At 44.0% G+C, this 23439-nt stretch overlaps 1 protein-coding gene across 2 annotated transcripts in view; it reads left to right on the top strand.

Annotated features, from left to right (window-relative positions):
- Positions 1-23439, top strand: part of GNG12 (G protein subunit gamma 12) — a 123497-nt gene that overhangs the window by 45669 nt on the left and 54389 nt on the right. For both annotated transcript variants that reach the window (XM_036026268.1, XM_036026267.1), the window contains exon 2: positions 1924-1981. The gene's annotated coding sequence lies outside the window, so the exon portion shown is untranslated. The remainder of the gene's footprint in view (positions 1-1923; positions 1982-23439) is intronic.

Below are 23439 nucleotides of genomic sequence, written 5' to 3'. Positions count from 1 at the left end.
CAGGTCTGTGGGGGTAGAGCACGAGATGCCTAGGAGAGCGCGCCCAGGGAGGGAGGCGGGCATGAGATCACCGGAGCTTTGGGGACTGGGTTAAGGAGCTTGGACTTGGTCCTAAAACTGCGAGGAAGCACTGAAGAACTTCAGTAAATTCGGGGGCTCAGCATGCAAGACTGGGCAGTAGCGTCCCTCACTGGTCTCAGCCTGGGACCTGTGGATTGTGTCACTGACCCGCTTCCTTCCCTGGGATTTGAATGGGGGGGGTTGCAAGTGTGGGTCTGATTTTTTTCCCTAGGTGTGATTTCTTTGTGGAGCACAGATTAATAAAGTGGAAAGGGTGTGTTTTCTTGATTCCTCTCCACCCAATTCTTCCTCATACTACTACTCCTTACCCCACTAAGAGAGATAGAGAGGTGGCTATCTCGCAGACCCCTTGGAGAATCAGATGAAAGTAGCTAATCCTTCTCTCAGAAAAATCTTGAATGCAAGATTTTCCAGAGACCCTACATTTACCTCCCGCTGCCCCCCAACTTGGTCATCCAAAGAGGCACCCAGTGCCATCTTTTGACCCCAGGCCTGCTTGTGGTTTTTGTGTTCTTACCCCCAATTTTTTTTAAGTTAACATGCTAGCACATCTACTCTTCCATCTGCATAAGAGCAACCCAGGATCACTTGGAGGTTATAATTAAAACTGAAAGCAATTATCTTATCTTGCGCCATTCAAATTTAATTGAGAGTATAGTGGCTAAGGACTTGGGCTGGGGGGCGGGGTGGGGGCAGACTATGTGGATTAGAATCCCAGCTCTGTCACTGTCTGACATATATAGTAAGTTACTTAACCTCTCTGTGCCTCGATTTCCTCATTACAAAATGGGAATGATATCATATGCTTACCTCATGAAGTTATTGTGAGGATTAATCGAGGTAACATAGGAACATGCCAGGAATAGTTCCTGGCAGGCAGTTGAATGCTATATAAGTATTTGCTGTTATTTCATTGTTATTCATACTAAAATGATATCATGAACGAAGTAATGATTACTAGGAGCAGGAAAATAGGTGAATAAAATGTCCATACGCAATTGACTCACTTTGGAACCTTGCCAAAGTGAAGGCCCAGAATAGATCCTCTGGGCCTGTGCGGTCCAGTGTGGCTCGTAGTCACTGGCCCCTGCGACCACTGACGGCTCGACATGTGACCAACCTGAGTTGAGATGTACTGGGTCTTAAAGATTTAGCATGGAAAAAAAAGTGAAATATCTCATTAATAATTTTTATATTGGTTATGAGGAAGTAATAATATTTAGAATAAATTAGGTTAAATTAAACATTATTAAAATTAGTTTTGTCTGTTTCTTTTGCTTGGTTAATGTGGCTACTAGAAAACAGAAAGGTATATATGTGGCTTGTGTTATATTTCTGTTGAACAGGACTGCCTTGGGCTCACCATTATCAATAAAACAAAAACTTGTGGTTGTGGTAGGTGGCCACTATAGGAGAAGCTTGTACACACCTCTGATTGCCATTCAGGTTATACTGGGCCCTGGACCAGCTGTTTTTTCATTGGTTCCACAAAGGGAGCCATGCCACAGTCCTAGCAGAAGGGGGTTGAGGGGCCAAGGCCAGAACAACGAATCTGGAGGCTTCCGCTGACTTGGAGGGGTTTGGATGAAAACACTACCATTTATAGTTATACTGGGCTCAGCCTTTCAACACTCCCTGAAGTAGATGAGAGAATGCTCTCTATTCAGGAAGTTAAAATATGTAGGCGAAAAACTCTCCCTATTCCATCAGGAGCCAGAAAAAGCTTTGCTAATCTTTAACTAAAAGAATAACACTTAACATTATGTCAGTCATTTGGGTTCAAAAGCACACCCTTTCCAAATGTGATTTACTTATGAAATGTTTTGTTCAATTCTATTTCAGATTCATTTCCCCCCCTGGAAACCTGAAAACAGTCGGCCATACAAAAAAAGTCTTACTGGTAAGTTCTCTTTCATTTTTAAAACAAAGTGACTCTTTGACATTATTTTTGAAATGATATTCACACTTCTAAGTTAGATGCATCTCTGCCAGTACTATGATTAGATGTCTATTTATTCACACTTTTTTTCGTCTCTGAAATGATTTAAAATGTTTCCATGCCTTAAAAAAAAAATAAAAGATCAATCCATGTTCTTTTGCTAAGAGCATGATCAGGGAACAGATCTATAATCATGTGCCAAATACTATTAAAATAAAAAGGTTTAGTGGAATTTTTTTTCTACTGAGACTATTTTCAAGCCCCTGTCGATGGCCTGCTTGTCTCAAGCAGTGTCCACAATGCAGGGCTGCTCCACCACCGTGTGTAGACTGTCCAGTGTGTAGATTGCAGTATGTTGTAATGAAAGTTGGCTCACAGCTATGACATACTAGCTTTCTTATTGCTCTATTTTTCCTTCCCTCCTTGAACCTGAATGTGATTGTTGTAAATGATAGTTCTGCAGGGGTAGAAAACTGCTTTTAGAGCTAGGAAAGTAATATACTTTTTAACTGAAAAAGCCTCTGAGGCATTTGTGTGACATCACTCCCTAATACCCTGGTAATACTGTATTTGCAGTGTGTAGCAGATAGCTATTGCCGCATAACAAACCATTCCCAAATTTACAGCCAGAAATTTGAGCTAAAGTTTGCTGACTCAGAAGAAACAGTCGTTTCTTCATCCCACATTCTGTGGCTTGCTGATTTGGGCTGGGCTCAGCCCTGTGATTCTAAATCAGGTGGGACCATTTCCGTGTCTGCAGTCAGCTTCGGGGCCAGGTCAGCTTTGTTTCGGGAAGTCTCCTGCCTCTTGGCCGGAGGGATAACAATGACTAAGACATGTGTCTCACCTTCCTGCCGGCTGCTCTGAGCTTATTCACATGGGGGCTGGGCAGGGTACTGAGAGAGAACAGAAGTGTCATGAGGTCGATTCTCAGGACTGTCATGTCACAACATTGCTTCCGTCTCATTCTCTTGGCTAAAGCAAGCTATAATGACTAGCCTAGATTCAAGAGGTTACAGATACAGATTCCACCTCTTGGTGAGAGGGGCTACAGATTTACATTACAAGGAGCATGGAGACAGAGAGGGAAAGAGTTGTGGCCATTTTTACAGTCTACCAGGCATTGTTTAAGAGACATATGGAAACAGCTGTGATCGAATGAAAACGCATGGAGAGTGAGAGGACTCAGATCATGCTCCCACCTCATAGCACATCCTTTCATCCCATTTTGATTTACAGGCCCCAGAATCCTGGTCTTACTCTTCACCTCTACCATCCAGATCAGTTCAGTAGGTTCCTAAGTAGTCCTTCCAATACCACTCTCCAACCCTCCCTTTGTTCTACACAGCACAGCCACACTAGGTATCCTTAAAATTATCTCTCAGAATGTTACTTATTTGCTCAAAAACTGTTAGTACCTCCATGTCACCCAGAATGCCAACCCAGACTCCTCTCTGCCTTCTCTATTTTCACCATCTGGCCCCATTCTCTCTTGCTTACCTCCCACTATTCCTTTTATTCTAGCGAGACTAGGCTATTTGCTGTTTCTGTTAAGGACACTTCATGCTACTCACCCTTTCTCTACTTGGAAATCCTTCCCATTGTGCAGGTCTCAGTAGAATCTTCCCTTCCCCATAATGTGGCCTTGCCTATCCATTCCTGCCATGTATGACCACTCCTGCTCAGAACTGTTTTAAAGCCAAACACTGTCTTTGGTGGTATACACTTCTTCACCATGGCTAGTCTTACTTCCTCTGTTGCTTTGTTGGTGCTTTGAGAGCTGAAGGCTACCAGTGCCTTCCTTGCAGTAGTCAGCACAGGGCTGAGAGTACAGCAAGTACTTAGCCAACCAGAGAGTAGCAAGGACACTGCACTGGGTCACCTACTGGCAGCTCATCAGGATCACATGAGACACTCATTGAAATATAAGCTCCTACTCCCTTCCACTGGGCCATCCACATTCAATAAGATCTGGGGTGGACCCTAGGAACCTCAGAGCGCTCAGATGATTGTGATGTGACTGCTGTTCAGTTAGCAACCACTTGTCAGGGTGCAAGAACAAGAAATTTATATGAGACCTGGATTTGAGCCGTGGCTTTGCTACTTCCTGGCTCTAGAGCCTTATAAAGTCAACCTTCCTGAGTTTCAGTTTCCTCATCTGTGAAATGGCAATAATATTTAACCTGAGGGTTGCCAGGAAGATCAAAAAGGATGTGCAAGTGCTTATAAACCATAAACTATAATTAAAATGCATTCATTGTAGATTTGCAGCTAGCCAGTGTTAAGAAAGGAGCATTTACATCCATAATGGTGGTCATGGTAACGACAGAGGAATAGACAGTGGGGGGTGGGGGATAAATAACAGCAACAATAGTCATACAGAATTTTTATGTCTTATTGACTGCTGACTGTGTGCTAGATGCTTTACATAGAATTATTTGAGATTACAAGAAGATCCCCCTGTTCCGTTGCATCTGTATGATAATTACCTGGTTAAAATATACTCACACCTGAGAGAGGAAATACTTGGTTAAGCTTCTATGAACCATTGACAGCTTATTGATATCAAGTACAAGGTCTTATAGAAGTGGGAGCTGCTTTGATTTGGTGGGAGGAGTTGCGGGCAGAAGAGCAATCAACAGTACTGAAAAGAGAACAGGAGCCGGCTGCACAGGAATAGACCAGAGGACACCCAGTGGCCCAGGGAAGGGTGGAGTAGGGGAAAACGCTCTAGAGGAGGGCAGGAGAGTTTGGGGGAGGACTGAGACCTTGCTGACTGGCCAGTTGGGCCCAGGGCTTTTCCCACCAAAGGCCACTGCCTTAACCTGCTCGCCTGGAGCTTCCCCACAACAGCAGGCAGTGTTTGTGAGAGCTCTCTCCAGTCACCACCCAGTTTTTTTTTTACATTTTTTTGATTGCTATTGATCTACCTTTCAAAGATTTTTGAGGTGGCTTTTAAATACACATAATATAAAGAGATTCAGACATATAAGGAAGGAAAGAAATTTCTGGAGAAATTTGCTAGCAGGTCCCACATTCTTGTCTCTGAGCTTCTGAGCAGGGAGTGTCACAGTGGACAGGACACAAAGGCACGCTCATTACTCAGAAGAAGCAAAGTTCATTGTGCTTCGGTTAGTTCTGTTCTTGTTTTCCAGTAATTTCCAGTCCTGGGGACAAGCTTAAAAGAGTGAAATGGCAGTCATATTTAACAAGGTCATCGTCCTGCTCTGCAAATGGTGCCACGATAGCAAATGGCTAGGACTTGATCCTTTCATTCCCCCTTGGGTTTTACGATGGATTTATCCTTAGTGACCTGACTCACTTCTGGTTTGGGGGAGTAGGGATGAAGGTTTCTTCTTCTGTAGCTACTTCAGTCATGCTGGGGCTGTAGAGCAGTCCATGCCTGTGGGTCCAGGTGTGGGTCGTCAAGGGGAAGAGGGTAGGATTGGACAGCCCAAAAAGTGAGACAGCCATTTGTGGAGGGACTCTTCCAGAGCCTCAACACTCTGTTGCATGAAGGATATGAGATATTTGAGGAGACATGGCCTAAAAAGAAGAATTTTAAAAAAAAAGACTGCTATGGGTTTAGGAAGGCAATTAGCCAGGAAAACCAGGACCAGATATGGCCTTTAAGTCCTAAAAAGGGGGAGGCAAAGTAGTAGGTAAATTCCACGTGGGTGACACTGCATTAGTGTGTTTCAATCATTCCCAGTAAGGGATGAAAGGAGGAAAAAAATGGAACATTAGCTTAGAAGGAAACTAGAAAAACTAGGATTCAATCAGTTTGTGGGTTACAATTGGACACTGTGATTTCCATTGACATGCAGTTTCTCTCCCTAAAATCACCCTCATTTTATCACAGACTGCATTAAGTCCGGTTTTGATTTGGCTTGATTATTTGCGTGAAGATAACAAGAATAGTGATTGATCATATAGGCTCTTTCAAATCTGCTTTGCTGGAATTTTACAAGGAACCTTCAGCTTGAGCTTTAGTCAGCCTCTCAAGGTAAAGAAGCCAGCCACACAGTTGCTACTTGGCTTTGCCCAAAATACCTGTTAGTTTGAGTGGATTCATCAAGTTTTTGAGGTCCCCAAAATATCTTGAGGTTCCTTCCTTGCCATCTTCCAGGAAAGCAACCTTTGTTCCTTACCTGGAAAGAAGACTGCCAGGAAGCAGGTGACCAAGCAAGGTACCAGGCTTTTCTCCCAGGGGCTTTTATTGGCTTTGAAAGTCCACCTTGATTCCTTAAAGCTTCCTTGTGACATCCAGAGTCCAGGCATGGCTCTTTCGATCACGACATTCCAGACAAAGCCTTGGTTAATAAAGCCACTTTTGGAAACTGGTGCTGTTATAAAGATAACAGCCTCTTACTGGGTTTATGCAAACAAGCATATTGCCGTGAAAATAATACTTGTTAAGAGTGGCTGAATTCTGGAGGGATCAGGTAGGGAGGAAAATGTAAATGTTTCCATGTTGCTTATGAGGGTATAATTTACACATTGTTCTGGAGGGAGAAGTTTCCTTATATCTGGAAAACAAAAAGATTTAAAATTAGCAATATTTTGAACAAAGTCATAAGGAGAACCATAATCTTTTAGTTCATGTAGTCCCATGTAACCAATTTGTTTGTCTTGATTATTTGCCAGTATTTCCATGAATTCAGTTGTTCTGAGGGTTCTGTAAATCTTTATTTACTTCAGAGATATGACCTACTTAGAGACCTGTAATTTAGAGTAAGTCAGAGTCCTTTTCATGGACCTATCCTAAGATACACTTGCAAATGCATTAGAGTAAAACAGTGACTGTTTATAAATGACCAAATTTAAAATGACATGGTTGTAGATTCTATTAAAACGCAACTGATAAAGAACTTTGCTTCTTTGTAAAATATAATATTTCAAGACAACAATTTCTTGATAAGTAGTAATTACCATGAAGTAACATAAAAGAACAATATAAAGCCCATATTTTTAGATTTAACACACAATTTTAACATATATATATATATATATATAGAGAGAGAGAGAGAGAGAGAGAGAGAGAGAGAGACTTCACAGTATGTAAGATTTGAAAATGCTGTTCAGGACTCACTGGAAGTGTGCCCTGAGCCTTGGAAACAATCCATGCATTCCCAGCGTGTGGGGTGCTGACACCCAGAGCACCACTGCGTGATGTCCCCACAGGGAACATCACTCTTGGCTTGTCCAATGTCATTGACAGGACACCAGTTACCCCTGAGAATTTTCTGTTTGAACTTGATTTTGAATTTTTGCAAGTTCCTCCCTGAGGCAGATTGAAATGTCTAGAAAATCTATTTTGATAAAAATATATGTATACAAATAAAACAGTTATTATTCTGTTTGACAAAGCTTCCCATGTGATTTTGAGCATGTTAAGTAGGTCTAACTAATTCAAAAACTTTTATAAGGAGAGAGAATACATTCTTGAGGTATTCCAGGGGCCCATTGGAATAACTCAAAGTCATTTCTTACTTTTTAAAATTTAAACTTTGGAAAAGTTGTCAAATATTCTTAACCAAAAGATTATAGCATAAATTTTTTTGTAAAAAACTTTTCTTTTGGTAATAACCCTAAAAGACATTAATCAAACTTAAGCCAGTTTTAATATCAAATATCTTGTCCAGATCATAGGATCCTGCTTAATTTATGTAAGTACTTAATATTTGTAGGCCAACAAAATATTACACCCTAGTTATACCACCTGGAGGCAGAAAATGCACCACATGTAACACACAGACAAACGCATATCACGTAAAAGGCCATACACATGAAGACTGACCACATAAAGACCATACACATAATCTGAATTACTAAGTTTTGTGAAGTGTAAGATTTCTCTTACTTGCTTTTGAAAACTTTTAAGAAGACTGGAAAAGGGATGGAAGGTCCTGAATACCAAGCAAGAAGACCTGTGGAGAGTAAAAGCTCTCAGTAAAAGCTTTAAGGACTGTCCATGAGTGGTGGAAATAGTCTGGGCTTCAAGGTGTGTAGCAGCAGGGAAGAGCCTGGGTGGGGCTGCTTTGTCCCCTGAAAGGGCAGAAACCTGGTGACAGAAGACAAATGCTCCAGATGGAGGACCGGGAGTTCCACACAAGTAGAGAAACAGAAAGAGATAGATGTGTTTACCTTGTGCCTGAGGGTGACATTACCAATGAGAGGAGCATCAGCCAGGTGCTTTGGGAATGGATTTAACCTACTCAGACAGGGGACTCATTAGAAAGCACATTTGAAAGAGCCACACGGGCAGTGGGAGAGAAAGCATGTTTGGGAGAGAAAGCCTGTTTAACCCATGGATGTGTTTACCCCGTACCCTGAGGGCAGCCTTACCAAAAACCAGGGTATCAGCCAGATTCCCTGGGAATGGATTTACCCCACTCAGACAGGGGACTCAAATCCATGTCTGCCCATGGATGTGTTTACCCCGTGCCCTGAGGGTGAACTCACCAATGACCAGAGCACCACACAAAGGAGAAGGAGTGGGTCCCTTCAGACGTCAGGGAGTGATCAGTTCCTGACTTACTGGGCCCTGTGTCCCAGCTGACTCCATGTCCAGAGGGCAGCCTTACCTTCTATCTCAGCATTGACAAAATGCATCTGGATGAAGGATTTATTCTGCAGCTGACAGGTAGGTTTCCCCATGCCAGCGTGGGCAAGAGAAAGTGACTCCAAGTGCCCCCAGAGTCATCAGTGTCACCAGGGAGAAACTAGGTGGAAGTACGCAGTTCTGGAGCCTGAGGTTTCTTTCTTCACAAATTTAAAACTTTCCCAACCTTCACAAACCTTTCTGCAACTTTCACAAACTTTCTTATTTATCCCTTTGAAATAACCATTTTTAGAATAACTCATTTTCAATCCCTGTCCTTCAAAATTGCATCTCCATGCCCTATGCCTTCTATTATTAAAACTAAACAATTTCTTTCCAACTTAATTTGAACTTAACTTTTAGAAACCTTAATTTCCCATAATGACCAAAAAGTAAGCAATAATCGGCAATCCCTAGACTGACTTAGGAAGGTATCTGGTGGCCGTTAGAAGTATAGGTTCCTCCACTGGCAAACACGCTCTCATTTCCAAGAGACACACCTCCAGTAAAGCACAAGACATTCATCCACGGCTCCAAATCCACTCCACAGCCCCTCTGGGATAGAAAGCCGAAAGCAGATCTAGCAGTCTGTTTAGGTATTTCATGTTATTTCAGAATACCTAGACATTCAATAACTTTTATCAGAATTCACTAATTTAGAAAGGAATAGCTGCTGAGATATAGCTAAGGTTTTCCCCTTTTTATAAGAATTATCCCAAAATTTGTATTTTAAAAGATGGCCTAGACAAGAGTTCTTGAAGAAGACCAGGTGTTTGCATTTTAAAAAGGTAGGGAAAGAGAAGCAAGCTTCTCTTAGAAGGACTTTGGTTTCATCAGGTGAAGGGGCAGAAAATCGGCTTGAGTTTAAAATGCTACTTTTCTCTCTGCATTGACCGGCAGGCCCAATTTTTCCAGATGTTAGCAGCTCCCAGGTCTCCAGGAGGAGAATATAGAGTGTTTTACAGTCTGGAGGGGGGCGTGCAGGGGTGAGATTTTCTCCCTCTTCGTACCCTTGTTTTTACTTAAGGTGGGCACAGTGGAGCCATACCTACCTCCAGATGGGAGTTGAATGCAGGACTTGGGTTAGGCAGGTAAGGAAGGGAGTCACCCCTGCTGGGTAATATTGATTAAAAGATCCTGGTCTTAAGGGATTAGGGTGCTGCTCAGCTGGAAAACAGTTACCCTGCAGCAAGATAGACGTGAGTAGGGGAGCAGAGGGATGTTATGGTGAGGTTAAATGTGAACAAAGAGACACAGTTAGGAGAAAGACGCCCGAATCCCCCACTGAAGATCAAAATCTTGTCTCCTCCTCTTGAGAACCAAACCTAAGGAGGGGACTGAGGTGGCCACAATAAAGGTTGAGTTGGAGGATAGCGTTATAGGTAAGAGAGCCTGTCATGGGCCAGACTTCTGGCCACCCAGTTTGTGTTGGGGCCAGGCCGTGTTGCAATAGAGTATCAAGGGCTTGGGCTTGAGGTTGGTTAAGTCGCAGAGCCTTCCAGTGCATCCCAATGGGGAGTCCTTGGGCAGGGTGGATTGTTGCCCATTTTGAAAGGGAAGGATATATCTCAGGGATGAGAACAAATGGGGGTGGGGTGGGGTGGGGTTGGGGGTCAGTGTTTGAGAAGGGTGTTCCCAACTCAAATGACCTAGAGGTCTGTGGCCAGAGCTGAGTGTCCTTGAGCCTGAGCGCAGACTGAACACAGAGGACCTGCCTCAGTCAGGTGTCCCTGGGTCCCAAGAGCAGAGTGAACCACGAAGGTCTCTCTTGAGCCAGGTATCCCTGAGCCCCGAGAGCACACCAAACCAGCAGAGAGATGGTTTGGGGTTTATAATATCAACAAGAAAAACAACAATGAGATGAGGGGATAAGCTATCACTTTACATAGAATCTTTTCATCCTGAGATTCAGGGGGTTAACAATCGCTGGCCATGAAGGTGGGCAAGGAGGAGGCTTTCTGCAGAGCCCCTCCAAGCCTCACAGAGACAGGTTCGGGGGTTAACCCAGGCCGAACCTCTGCTGCCCACTGCTCCCCTAATTCCAAGTCTCAGGAGGCTGGAGGAGAGATAAGAATGTCCCCATATGGGCCACCGTAATGTTAGGGTGGTTGGTGATGCAGCTGTGAAAGAATTCACAAAAAGAAGAAAGTGTAGAGAATAAAGTTTTTATCCACTCTCCAAGAAAAAAGAGGGGCATGGTGTGGAGAGATGTACTAGCACTGAAGGATGGTGGCTTTGAGCTTTTATTGGGTTATAATTGGATTAAAAAGGGGAGGGGGTTGCTCTTGTGTGGCCCCTGGGTGTTTTAACCTGAGGCTGCAGTTTGTTCCAATGTTATCTTCTGCCTGTGGCTGTAGGGAGTGCTAGTTCTGTTCTTGCTTCCAGTAATTTCCAGTCCTGGGGGCAGAAGCTCAGAAGAGTAGAATGGCAGTCGTGTTTAACAAGGTCACAGGCCTGCTGGGGAAACGGTGCTGTGATAGCCAAAGGCGCTGACTTGAGCCTTTCAAGGACTGCCCTCAGCGAATGATGTGTCACTGAGTTGCAGTCCTGGAAAAGCCCTTAGTCCAGCTTTGCATTTTTCTGCTGCCTTGTGTAACCCAAGGATAAAATGCAATGGTTTCGGCTGGACAACACATACATACATTCATCCCCACCCCCTCCCATGAGGGAGTTCCCAGATTGTCCTGGCTCTGGATGCTGAGCCTAGACATTTGGTTTGGCACATGAGTTGAAATCTGCTAACCATCCCTATTCTAAAAGAATAACAAACAACTTCCTGAAAGTATTCTGTGACTATTATTTCTCCCCACTCCCAAATCATTCCATGCCCTGACTCAGCCTGTGGTGTGGCTTTTTTAGGCACAGAATTTACACTGACCCTGTCCCCTGTGACCTGCGAGGCCCTTTTCCTTGTTCCAGATGTCTCTCTCCTTCCATTCTGAGCCCCAGGGGTCTAGGACACTGATGACACCAAGAGGGTTCAGTACCTTTCGGGAGAACCAAGGCAGTGTGAGAAGCTTGTGGGACGAGGCACTATAGTAGACTCCAAGTGTCTGTTTGTTGGCAGCACACTGTACCCGGGACTACTGTTGCCCATATCTGAGACACTCCTTCTGGTCTGTAACTTTAATGTTTGTTGTAACAGGTCATGCCTGGCTGCTGGCAGCATTGGTATGGTGAACTGTCAGGGGCTGAGGGTGGTATGCTCAGCCTAGAGTTTTTACGAAAACATCATAGGATGAAAAAAGTTTAATTCAGTAAAGATCATTGTCAGGCAGGAGCCTAGAATTCCCCAAGGACTATCCATGAATGGAAATTTCCTTTTGAGCTGTATTTTTGTTTAGATCAGGCTTATTAGAATTGTTTTGTTTGCAAGTCACAGAAACCTGCTTAAACTATTTCCTTGACTTACATGACTGTGTCCATGCTAACACGACCTGCAGGGATAGCTGTGTCCAGGGGTTCAAAAGATATCGTCAGGCCATTATGTTCCACTCATTTCATCTGTCGGTTCTGCCTACCTGTCAGCTTCATTCATGGACAAATTCTCCCTCAGCACGGTGCCAGAGGTAGCCACCAGCATTGCATTTCTGCCATCCTCACAGCTATGGATCTTAATGAGAAGAGCATGCCAGTTCTGCTCTTCTTCTAACAGTAGTACCAAGGAGGATTCTTAATTGGCTCTGTGCAGATGTTCTTGCCTGAATCAACCTAGCAAAAGTAAGTAGTAGACAGAAAGCAGCACCTGTTCGGCCGTGCCTTGCTCGTGTGTCTGCTCAGAGAAGGTGAATACCACAAAGGTCACATGGGATGCGGTCCCCTATTTAAAAAGGAGTTTGTTACCAGAAGAAGGAAGGAAAGAAGGAAGGATAAAATTTCTGGGTACCATAGTCCACTGACTTAGAAATTCTTAATTTGAGGTCCGCTAATCTTGAAAGGTTTAAAATTAGATTTAGCATCAAATTACACTGACTACCCACCCCAGGTTTGGTATTCTGATTGAGACTAGCAACAGTGAGCCTTTGGAGAGGAGGAGGAAAGGTGACTCCCCTGTGGGTAGGTAGCTTTTGACCTGGGGATGTCATGTGACATCCTTAGGATCCACAGGAGTGGTTATTCACCTGGAGACAACGAATGGTCTTCCGTGGATCTGTAGCTATCAGGATGGGCCTCTACAGTTATTTCCAAAATTGTGTGTATGCTTTTTCCTTCTTCTTTTTTCCTTTTTTTTTTAAAACTGGGATTCATGTTTCTATCATTTTCTCATAGGATTCCATGGTCCCCTGCTGCTTAAGAGCCATTGCTTCAGACTTGAATTGTTTTAGATTTGGCTAGGTTAATCTTATGTGTTCATTTCTTGTCTTGGCTCAACGCTAAAGTCTAGCGTCCATGATAAACATTAGCTCCTTATGGAGCAGAGACAGTGATGTCAGTGGCTGAGTATGTTGCATTAAATTACATGTTGAGGATTTTAGGCATATGTGTCAACTTTTCACAGTTGTAGTTGCCATTTACCTAATGCTTACTTGGTGCTAAGTGCTCTATGTGCATGCTTGAACTATATACTTACACATATAACTATAGTTCTGTGAACCTTGGGTCTGTTATAGTTTCACCTGCTGGAACCCACTCCTTCCGGCCATCCCTCTGGAAACATGGGCTACAAACTCTAAGTTTCTCTTCTTTATGTCAGTTATTGTGGGTCCACCTCTCTCCACCCTTCCACTGCCAGATGCTAGAGCCATAGAATCCCAGAGTTGGGCATGACCGCTAAGATCATGCAGCACAGTGGGTTTTAAACTCTGATATTTGGTTTTCTAGCTCAAGGACTCCTGAGAGGAAAGAATGAGCAGGAGCCAAGTCCCTGTCCTACTTCAGTCACAACTGTCCCACTCATGTGGGAAAATAACAGAGTTCAGGGTTAGATGTTAGACATGAGATTGAGTCCAGGCTCCTACTTTACCTTTCTACCTGTGTGGCTCTGGGAAAGTTGCCTAACCTCTCTGAGCCACAGTTACCTTCTTTGCCAAGTGGATAGTAATACCTGGTCATGGTTGTTAGGGGGACTGAATGAGGTAACGTCTATAAAGCCCTTGGCCTTGCTCCTGGCACATAGTCAGCACTTCGCAAAGGTTAGCTGTCACTAGTACACTGTACAACATGACTCGTGGGGCATACCTAAGACACAGCTTCATTGTTGTCTCCCACTGTTCCTTTAAAGTTTATGCAACTGGGTGTATTTCCCTCATTTCCTGATAAAACTTTTTATTCAAATTATCTCTTACTGTTGCGAAATAGAATGTGTAGTTCTCTGAAAAACAGTCGGTGCATGTTTCCAATCAGTCCTGCACAAGTTCCTCCCGGGGTGTCCCACCGGGCCTGGTTCCTCGCTGCGAGGGCCCGTGCAGGCTTCAGTGGTCTTCAGGGTCTCTTCTGGGCACAGCATTGTGCGAATCTATGGACTCTAGCGTCTGTAAAGAGAAAAGGGTCTGTACTCTTTGTTCTTCAGTTACTGACTGCGGGCCAGGGTCCTTTTTGCAGGTGGACACTCCTGTTTTGGTGAGAGGAAAACAGAAGGAAGAAGCATAGCACTAATTCGTCCCAGCCCATCCAGCCTGTGTGGGCCTTGTCGGTTCAAGTTCCTTGGTACTAAAGAAACCCTTGCTGTGTTCGTGTTTGAGCCCTGTCCTTGAAAATGCCTTGGTTTCAGTAATAGAGCTAAATGCCACCAGAAAAATAACTACTTGAAAGTTGTAAAAATACTACTTCAAAGGGGATATATAAAGTATTTTCAAATTATCTCATTTTCTTCCTATAAAATATGGCAAAGTAGGTGAAGAATAATCTAAAACAATAGGACGCCTTTTGCTGCTTAGGTGTGCTGGTGCTGAATTTCTGTTTGACAGATGAGGGGCCTGAGGTTCAGAGCCACAGAGAACACTCAAGGTTGCAGAGCCTGGCCTTGAGCGTTGGTGTTCTGAATGCAAGTCTCTTTCTCTCACACCTCATACGTCTTCAGTCTCTGGCTGTGAAAAGACATTGATGGTATAGCATCAAATCTGGGAGTAGTCAGCATGTAGTGGGAGAAAAGTCTGGCCACACTGGGAGAGGTAGGGTCCCAGTACCTCTCCACCCTGGATTAACCATTTGCTTGGCCAAGCTGTTTTAATCAGTAAGAAGGAGAAGCTGGGGGAGGGAGCTTCAGTGATTGCTTAGTTGACTAACAGTGATTTGTTTGGTGGGTGCACTCTGACTTTCTGGTTACTCCTAGGTAATAAAAGGTCCTATGTCCTCTTTAAGTCTCTCTCTCCCTCTCTCTCTCTCTCTCTCACACACACACACACACAAACACATTCACTTTGGCATTTGGAAATCCTCGCTCTACTCTATGAACAGCAGTCAGCATTTTTTCCGAAAGAAGATTCTCCTGTGTCTTGGCTAGTGAGGACCTCCCCCTCCTGGAGCCGCCCACCGCTTAAGTTGTCCCCAAGTGAGGCCCAGAGAGGGAAGTTCTTGCCTGGCTGATACATAAGGAACTCTCTCCTCTCTTGGGCTGCTTCTGTGTTTTTCCCGAGGACTCCCACTGGAACTTTCCATCTGGGATCTCCCAGGACTTGGGCAGTGCCTCTCCTGCTGGCTGCTTCCGTCTGCCAGCAGCTTCTGGCTCCCGTTCAGATTTTCTCTTTGGGGTCCTCTCACCCTCAGGCTGAAGCCCTCTTCAGCTGAACCTTTTTAAAGAGACCCAGGCCGGCATTCCTGGTGCCCAGAGTTCACATTCCTTTAAACCATCCCCTTGGGGTTGGGGGAACAAGCAGTCACTTTGCCTTGTGTGGCCTTCTACTCTGCCACCTTGGGCCACTTTGGCCCCCTGTCACATTTGGTTTTCCCAGGCAGCTGTCACATACCAGTCCCCAAACTCTAGATGTTACCTTTGAAACCCTTTCTCTAGACTTGAGATGAAAGTCTGACCCCTCCCCCCCCCCGCCACACCCACGATAGGGAGGTGGGAATCAAGCATTTCTGAGGAATCTGCCTCACAGAGTCCTCTGTCACTTCCCACCATCCTGAACCTGTTTTTACCCTGCCTATGGATCTTTAAGACAGCTAGGCCAGCTTCTTAGACATTTACACATGATGGTCTGGCCCCTTGCTTTGGAATTTCCCTTCTGTTGAATCTTGATGCCACCGTGGAAACTTCCACTTTAGGATCTTGCTTTATCAACTGTTCATCCCCAGCCCAGTACAAGCAGCTTCTCATTAGCACCCTGAAAGCTGTCTTTCATCCTGCACTTGTAACCCATCAAGGCAGGGGGGTGCAGGGGGCTGCCTTCCAAGCACCCCAGATGACTTGGAATTTTTGGAAGACTGTTGCTGTGAAGCCAGGCCTGGCCCCTGGGAAGGTTCCCGTCAGTGGGATCAGAGTGTGTAGGTGAGCCTCGGATGACCAGGCACTACTCACTGACACCCTGCTCTCTAAGACCACAGGGAAGCCTTTGATCTTGTCTCTGGGTAGGCTTCCTCTTCCGTCTCACCAAAGCGTACTTGACATAAGCCCGAGAGGAAGCTAGTATTTGGGAACACTGTGCTCAGTCACCATTTTGCATGCCCATGACCCTGACATAGTTTCTCTTGCTCTGAGAGCTGATTTGCTCTGCCTCATGGGGGCATTTTGATCAGGGCTCCAACCAGAGTTTGTGAACTCTGCGGAATCAAGCCTTGAAGAATGTGCCCCGCTGACCTCCAAAGACACACCTCCCTAACTTTTTTGGTAGTCTTTTTTTTATGCTTAGGCATCATTTGGAGTCAGCAGATCTTCTGCCCTTTCTAGACCCAGCATTGTGAACCTGGCCTCCCTGCCAAGGCAAGGCGTCTTCCTTCATCATGTGCGAGTTGGGCCCCTGCAGTGGAAGACCCCATAACAAACAGGCCACCCTGTTTAGGTTCCCCACCTCCAGGATAGGCAGCCTCTCAGATGAGCTCTGACACATGTTAGCAAGATGCTTGTCTCAGCTAAAGGTGGAGTCAGTTTGGGGACAATGGCCTAAGGATGTATTAAGTGCACTTCAGACAAATCCAGGTTTGCCCGGCAAGACTCTACATTGTGCATCCAGAAGTGAACCCAATTTATTTCCTCATGTTATTTTTACTGGTTGTCTACAAAGACGGTAGGATATACTCATATCTCCCGCCTTCCCCTCCCCAGACCCATTGCATGAACCTCATGCCCCAGATGATGTTGGAGACTAAGGCTGAGAGGGCAGAACTGAACTCCCCTGGCCCTGCTCGCCTCTCTTCTTCTCTGGGCCTGAAAGAACAGAGTGGTTTCCATTTGGCCAACAGAGATCTAGATACGTGAAATAGATAACAGCTGGTTAACCAAAACATACTTTCTATTTGTATACACCTTGCAGTAGGGAGGTGGCATTGTACATAGATAAGAGTAAGAGTTCAGACCTCCCCTTGCCTGAGACACTTTGAGTAGAGTAGTTTAACTTCTCCAAGCCTCAGTTTCCTCATCTGCTAAACAGGGATAGTGCCATTGATTGCCTCACAAGATAGCTGCATATAATGAGTTCATCACAGTGGCCTGTCATACAGTATATTTTCAGTAAATGGTTGCTATTATCATTATTTGCATTTGACTATTTTTGATTTCTAATTAAAAAAAAAAAACTTTAAAAAAACTGAAAACAGTAGCACAATTCTCCAGCAAGTTTTTTAAAATAAAATAGGAATTTGAGAAAATATCAAAATATGTACAAATACCTGCTTTAAAAAAAATCATTATCTTACAAAACTCATTAGTTCTTTATAGTGTGCAAAGTGGTTTTGGTTGCGGGCGCAGTGTGGCCCAGAGGCTAGGAATAAAGCTCGACCTTCCCAGCTTCAACACCATCACTAAACACCTACACGACCTTGAGCAAGTCACTTATTCTTAAGGCCTCCATTTCTGTATCAATAAAATGAGGATAATACTGCACAGTGTTTTTGAGAGAATTAAGTAAAACAATCCATGTGCAATGCTAGCATAGGCCTGGCACACAGCACCCAAATAATGGTGGCCATTATTTGCTCACTTCATTACTTGCCCAGTATTATCTCCACTTGACAGATGAGAATCTGCAGAACGCTTTCCCCCTCTTGTGATAAATGGCTTCATGAAGACACTTTTATATGTAAGAAGTTCTGGCTGTTTTGTTCAAGAAAGAACAGGAACGTTTAGTAGCTGGTTTGCTTATAAATACTGAACTGCAGCATTTACAAACGCAAGCTGCGTTAACGGAACTGAAAACTCTCCATGTTTTAGGCCTCACTTCAACTCATTGTTAAGATTTGGTTAAGTGATTTCTCCACTAGATTAGGAGGAGAAATGTATACATTATTTTAATGAGAACTGAAAATATACAAATATAGCTGTATTTAGGAAGGTGCTTTAACTTCAGACCAGTTTAGTTTTCTTTTTTTAATTAGATTAGCACAGTTGGCAACTTTGTGGAGCCCAAGGGTAGTCTTGGAAGGAGGAGGCAAGGCCTGAACCAAGCGAGTGACACAAACTGGTGACGAGGCCTGGCCAGGCAGGTGTGGAGAGCTGGCCGGGGCAGAGCTGGAATACGTGACTGAGGATGTTTGTTCCCTTAACCAGACACATTCCTGTGAGCTGTTCTGTCCTAGGAATACCCTGGGGCAATGGGCAGTCCTGAGTCCATAGAGCTCACTGGTCCCTTGTGTCTCAGGGACCAGGTGTCCCTGCTGTGCCAAATACAGGGTTTGCACAGATGAAAACATCACTATTTGTTGAACTGATTTTGAAGTTCATGTAACTCATGCCTGGACATCTTTGGTGACTGAATTATCCAGGGGCATGGGAACTGGCCTTACACTGGGTGTGACTTTCTCTCCTCATTATCTGTGTTTTGCATGGAGGCTTAAAGGGTTGCTGGTACATCAGAGAAAAGGGCAGCAGTGCAGCCTTCAGAGGAAAGATGGGGAAGTGGCAAAGCAGTAACTTCTATTGATTGATCAGCAACTGTTTATGGAGCATCTGCTATGTGCTCAGGGCAGGATGAGAGCGGGCAGAACCAAAGGGAGACTCCGCCACCGGCCACCTTGCATTCTTTCCCAGCTCCTTAGTCCATTCCCTGAGGCAGAAGCTGAGCCTCAAGACCTCGGGGAAACCATCTGTCAGCATTATGTGGACAAGGCTGTGGGAATCCTTCGTCAACATGCTCCTCAACTGGCCGGGCCAAATGCAGAGCTGATGCTGGTTATGCCGCTTAAGCTTTAGAGTCTTTCACCACCCAGGACCCCTTCCAGTGCCTGTAGCTAATGTGATAGTCCCAATATAGTATTCTGTTTCTAAGGAGTCCCCCACACCCATACATAATGACATAAGGCTCAGAATCCACAAAAACTGGATCTGTCCCTGGGCCAGGGAGAATGGTCACTCAGCTCTGCGTCTTCCCCTTTGCCCTGTTTTCCTGTCACCAAGACACTAGAAAGTCCGGTTTGCTTCTCCCTCAGGAGCAGGCTCTGTGGCCGTCTTGTGCGTCTGAACCTGAGTTCCTGCTGAGAGTTTCAGGTGAGGGGGAGGGAGGCCCAGCGAGGAATTGCTGCCTCAGGTCCTTCCTGGACACCAGGCACCCTCCACAGAGTGGAAAGTTCTCACTACTCCTGTGGAGGGCAGGGTCGGTGCTTTCAGCTTTGTGGCTGCACAGAGGGGACAAGGGCTCAGTTAGGAGGGAGCCAGCGTGCCCATGCGAGGGCTGTGTCAGCTGACCAATAGGCCGGTGGAAAACACTCCTAAAAAAAAAAGAAAGATAGAAAGAAAAGAAAAAAGAAATATCCTTGAAACAATACCAGATTTGGCAAAACCATAACCCTGATCTCAAGTTTTAGGAGAATGGGCCAGCCATTCCATAGTGCTGTGCTGGTAAAGTGTCCAGCTCACTCTCGGCCCTTAATCATGGCCATTCCCTCTTATTCCACAATGGGGCTGGAGTGCTTGTCTAATCAGCCAGAATTAAATGCATTGAGAAGGAGCTGGAGGAGGGAAAGGACTTTTTATATGTGAAAGTCTTTCGAGCACTGTGAAAATCCAAGTTTGAAAATTGTTCTTTTCAGCAAAATGCTGGCCAACTTCTCCCCCTGGTGGAAAAATGGGGAATTGTTCGAAATGAGCCATTTAGGCATCCTCACTGTTCTGAATGATATCTGGAAAGAGATTGTCAGCCTGGGATGAGTCATGACAGTGAAAGGGGCGCAGTTTTTTATAAGGTTTTTGATGTTTTGGTGCGGATTTTTTTTTTGCCTTAAAACAATTACTCTAAACTCAGGGTTAATTTTTTTTAAATGTCTATAAACAATAAAATGGTTAAAATGCTACCAGGTTTAAGGCTCATACCCATTAAGCTGCAGGAGACTTTTTCAAAGCCTCTACCCCCAGGGCTAGTGTGGCAGATGCTCCCAGTCTCGAGGCTCCTTTCACTCCTTGAGGTTGTGGCAGAGACAGAAAAACAACCAGAAAGCAGGAATTCTCAGCTGCCCACCAGATAATCTGTTAGTGACTCTAACTTACTCACTCAAGCTCACTTCTTGCCCGCATTGAAATCTTCTGATTTAGTCCTACTAATTTAAATTACTTGCCCAGTTTGTTCACACTTGCTGTTAACAATCGCTAGAAGTAGCTTTCAGTCACAGGTTAGCAAGGTAGAATTGTTTTAGGACTACTTCCTACACTTTTTGTAAATTTTCAAAAACAAAATGCAAAGCAGACTTAGAAGGATAATGGTTGAAGTGTAAACACCTTCCCATTTATTTCCTCTTTTGTTAAAATATGATTCTATCCTGACACCTTGGTTAATCCTCTGTTAATTACTCAACTGCTTTTAATTACCAGATCTGACCCAATTATTTAGCTCCCATTGTGTTTTCTATGATAGGAGCTTTCCTATTTAAAACCTCATCTATCTTTTGTTCACTAAGTGATCGCTCCTGTCCCTGGATGAGTGTTTGTGTCTCCATTGTTCTATATCTCAGCCCCTGAGGAGGGTGCAGTCATAGCATTTCTGTGTTTCTGTTAGAACACTTAGAATAGTTGGGCTTTTTTTTCCCCTTTCTCTATTCTCAGAAACCCTGAGCTGCACTGAGGGCATGGCATTGTTAAGGGGTCATTACTCATACATCAGATTAATTGCCTATTCGGAGCTGTTTTTCCTCAAAAGAAGGATGTACATTAGCATGTACACATACCGTGTGAGTTATGCTGATTTTTAAAAGTATTTGACAGAGATTCCTAATAATTATTGGTCATATTTTTATGTATTTTGTCTACTTTGATTTTTCATTTAATGTAATTTTTAGGTAAGACATTTTTTTTTTTGACAGGACTGTCTGTTTCCCGTGGAGGAAGGGGCATATGTTTCCCCCAGAATCAGTTTCTGGGAGAGTCCTCCTGTTTCGTGACTCCACTCAGCCGACAAAGCCCAGAGGAGGGAGTGGGCCGGGGAGCTGGGGCTCCTGTGGGTCCAGCCTCAGCCTGCAGAGCAGGAACATCCACCCTCACTGTCTGGCTGCAGACGCTGCCTCTGTTATTTGGAGGAGAATATGCACGCTTACCTTTTTTTCTTGGGCGTCTGTCCCCTTTCCTGTTGAAAGTGGCCATTAATCTAATGTGAGACAGCCTGATTCATTAATGATTCCTTGGTGTTCAGGTAATTGCAGGGCTGAGAGACATGAGAATGGTTTGTGAGTTCCCTCTCATTTCAGGACATTTTCAAGCTTTCTTTGTTACTCACAAATTGCAGTGCACTGAAGTTCGGACTCTGCCTACTGGATGGAGTGGAAGGAGGAGGGCGGGGCTTTAGAAGTGGGTATTTGAGATAGGGCAGAACAGGGGTATGTGTTTTCAGGAAAGGGCAACATTTTATAGTCATTTTAGTGGAATTCTGTGGTAAGCACTATGACCTGAAACTGGAGAGGTTCCAGAAGCCGCCTCCTCTCTCCCATGCTCCCCAGCTGGAGCCACACCGGCTCTTGTGTGTCCCCACCAGGAACACCCCCGCCAGTGACTTGTTACTGGAATACTTCATAGTCTTTAGGACCATTTGTTTATTTGTTAGCCTGATTCTGTGTTTACATGACAGCTTGATGTCAGCACCCAGAAAAATACTGGCACAGAGGAGATACTCCGTGAATATTTGCTAAAAGAATGAAGGTGCGAGCAAAGGAGCAAATGCGTTTGGTGTCATGAGAGGAGCAGTGTGGTCCGTAACCACACGTTAACCCAGAGTTGACCTGCACAGCAATGCAGCATTGTTTGTTGTCTTCCTGGGTCAGAGCACACCTCCCGACACGCCAGTGTGCGCGGCCGGTCGGCCTGAGCTGAAGCAGACACATCAGCGTGGGGGTGCCCATGGGCAGGAGCTCATTAAAAAACTTAGTATTATAATTTTGTTAAACAGTGTTACCCAAAAAATTTCAATTAAAAAATAAGTAAAAAATTTAAAAATTCATTAATCTGTCAGTGGCCTTAAAATATTTGCTCTTTTAATGCCATAAATAAATCATTAATATAGAAATAAAAGAAGACAAGCCAATAGATAGTTGTTAGAAAGAGAGAGAAAGAGCTTCATTTTGGAATTATAGCTAAGTGATAAGACAACCCAAGATTTTACATTAAGGGAATGTTTATGTAAAATACTTTATTACTACAGTTGTTTAAAATCATGTGTGTACACTTCTGTGAGCCCAAAGTGAACACCCTGAGTCTGATCGGGAAGAAATAGCTGACAACCCAAACTGAAGGGCAGTCCACAAGATAATTCTCCTTTACTCTTAAAACAGTCAATGTCATGAAATACAAATACTGACTCATGTGCCCGCCCCAGTTAAAGGGGACTAAAGAGATATACTAATTGAATGCAGTGTAGAATTTTGGGTTATCTTTTGCTGTAAAAGTTGTTATTGGGACAGTGGCTGAAATTCGAATAAGGCTGTAGATTAGATAATAGTAGTAAGTTAATAGTAGTGGTATATTATTCATAGAAAATGCACTGAAGTACTTAGGGGTAAAGCAACATCATGTTTTCTGTCTGTCCGTCTCCCTCCCTCTCTGCTGGGGGGTGGGAGGGACAGGGATGTAAAATGTTGATACTTGAGGAATCTAAGTCTGGGGGAAGGGTGTCAGAGAATTCTTTGTGTTATTCCTGTAACTTTATATAAGTCTGGAATCATGTCAAAATAAGAGTTTTAAGGCATGGTGCTTAGGACGAGTTTGTAATCACACAGGGAAATGCCTTTGCTGAAAAGGAGCAGAATATGAAATTGTATAGTAGAGTGTGATTTCAGCCACTTTAAAAACTCATGGAGAAAACATTAGACGGAAATATAGCAACATGTTAACTTCTATCTCTTATCTGAGTTAATACATTTTATGTATTTTTCTCTAAATAGTATGTGTTTCTTGAAAAATTAGAAGGAAAAAATCCAAATGAAGATACGTCTTTCTGTCAAAGAAAGAAGATCAGAATGAACCTTCCTCTTTGTGTTTTTACCACCATGTCCCCAATTCTAGTAGAAGGATATATGCGCATACACACGCTTTTTTAAACATTTGTTTTCTTTAATGATATTTTGAGGGAAATCCTGTATTGGGCAGGAGTTTAATTGAGAAGACCTTGAAATTCTTTGTTTTTCTTCCCAGCTCTTTGGACGTCACCACCTTTGCGATCCAGCAGTGGTGGTGCTAGGTACAGAATACATAAGGATGGATGAGCCACCTGCTCCATTTTCTAATTATGTTCCTGGTCCACAGACA

The sequence above is a fragment of the Phyllostomus discolor genome, chromosome 5 (assembly GCF_004126475.2).
Source record: "Phyllostomus discolor isolate MPI-MPIP mPhyDis1 chromosome 5, mPhyDis1.pri.v3, whole genome shotgun sequence".
Taxonomy (NCBI): Eukaryota; Metazoa; Chordata; class Mammalia; order Chiroptera; family Phyllostomidae; genus Phyllostomus; species Phyllostomus discolor.
Note: the sequence above shows the minus strand (reverse complement) of the source record. Positions and strands in the feature narration are given on the sequence as shown.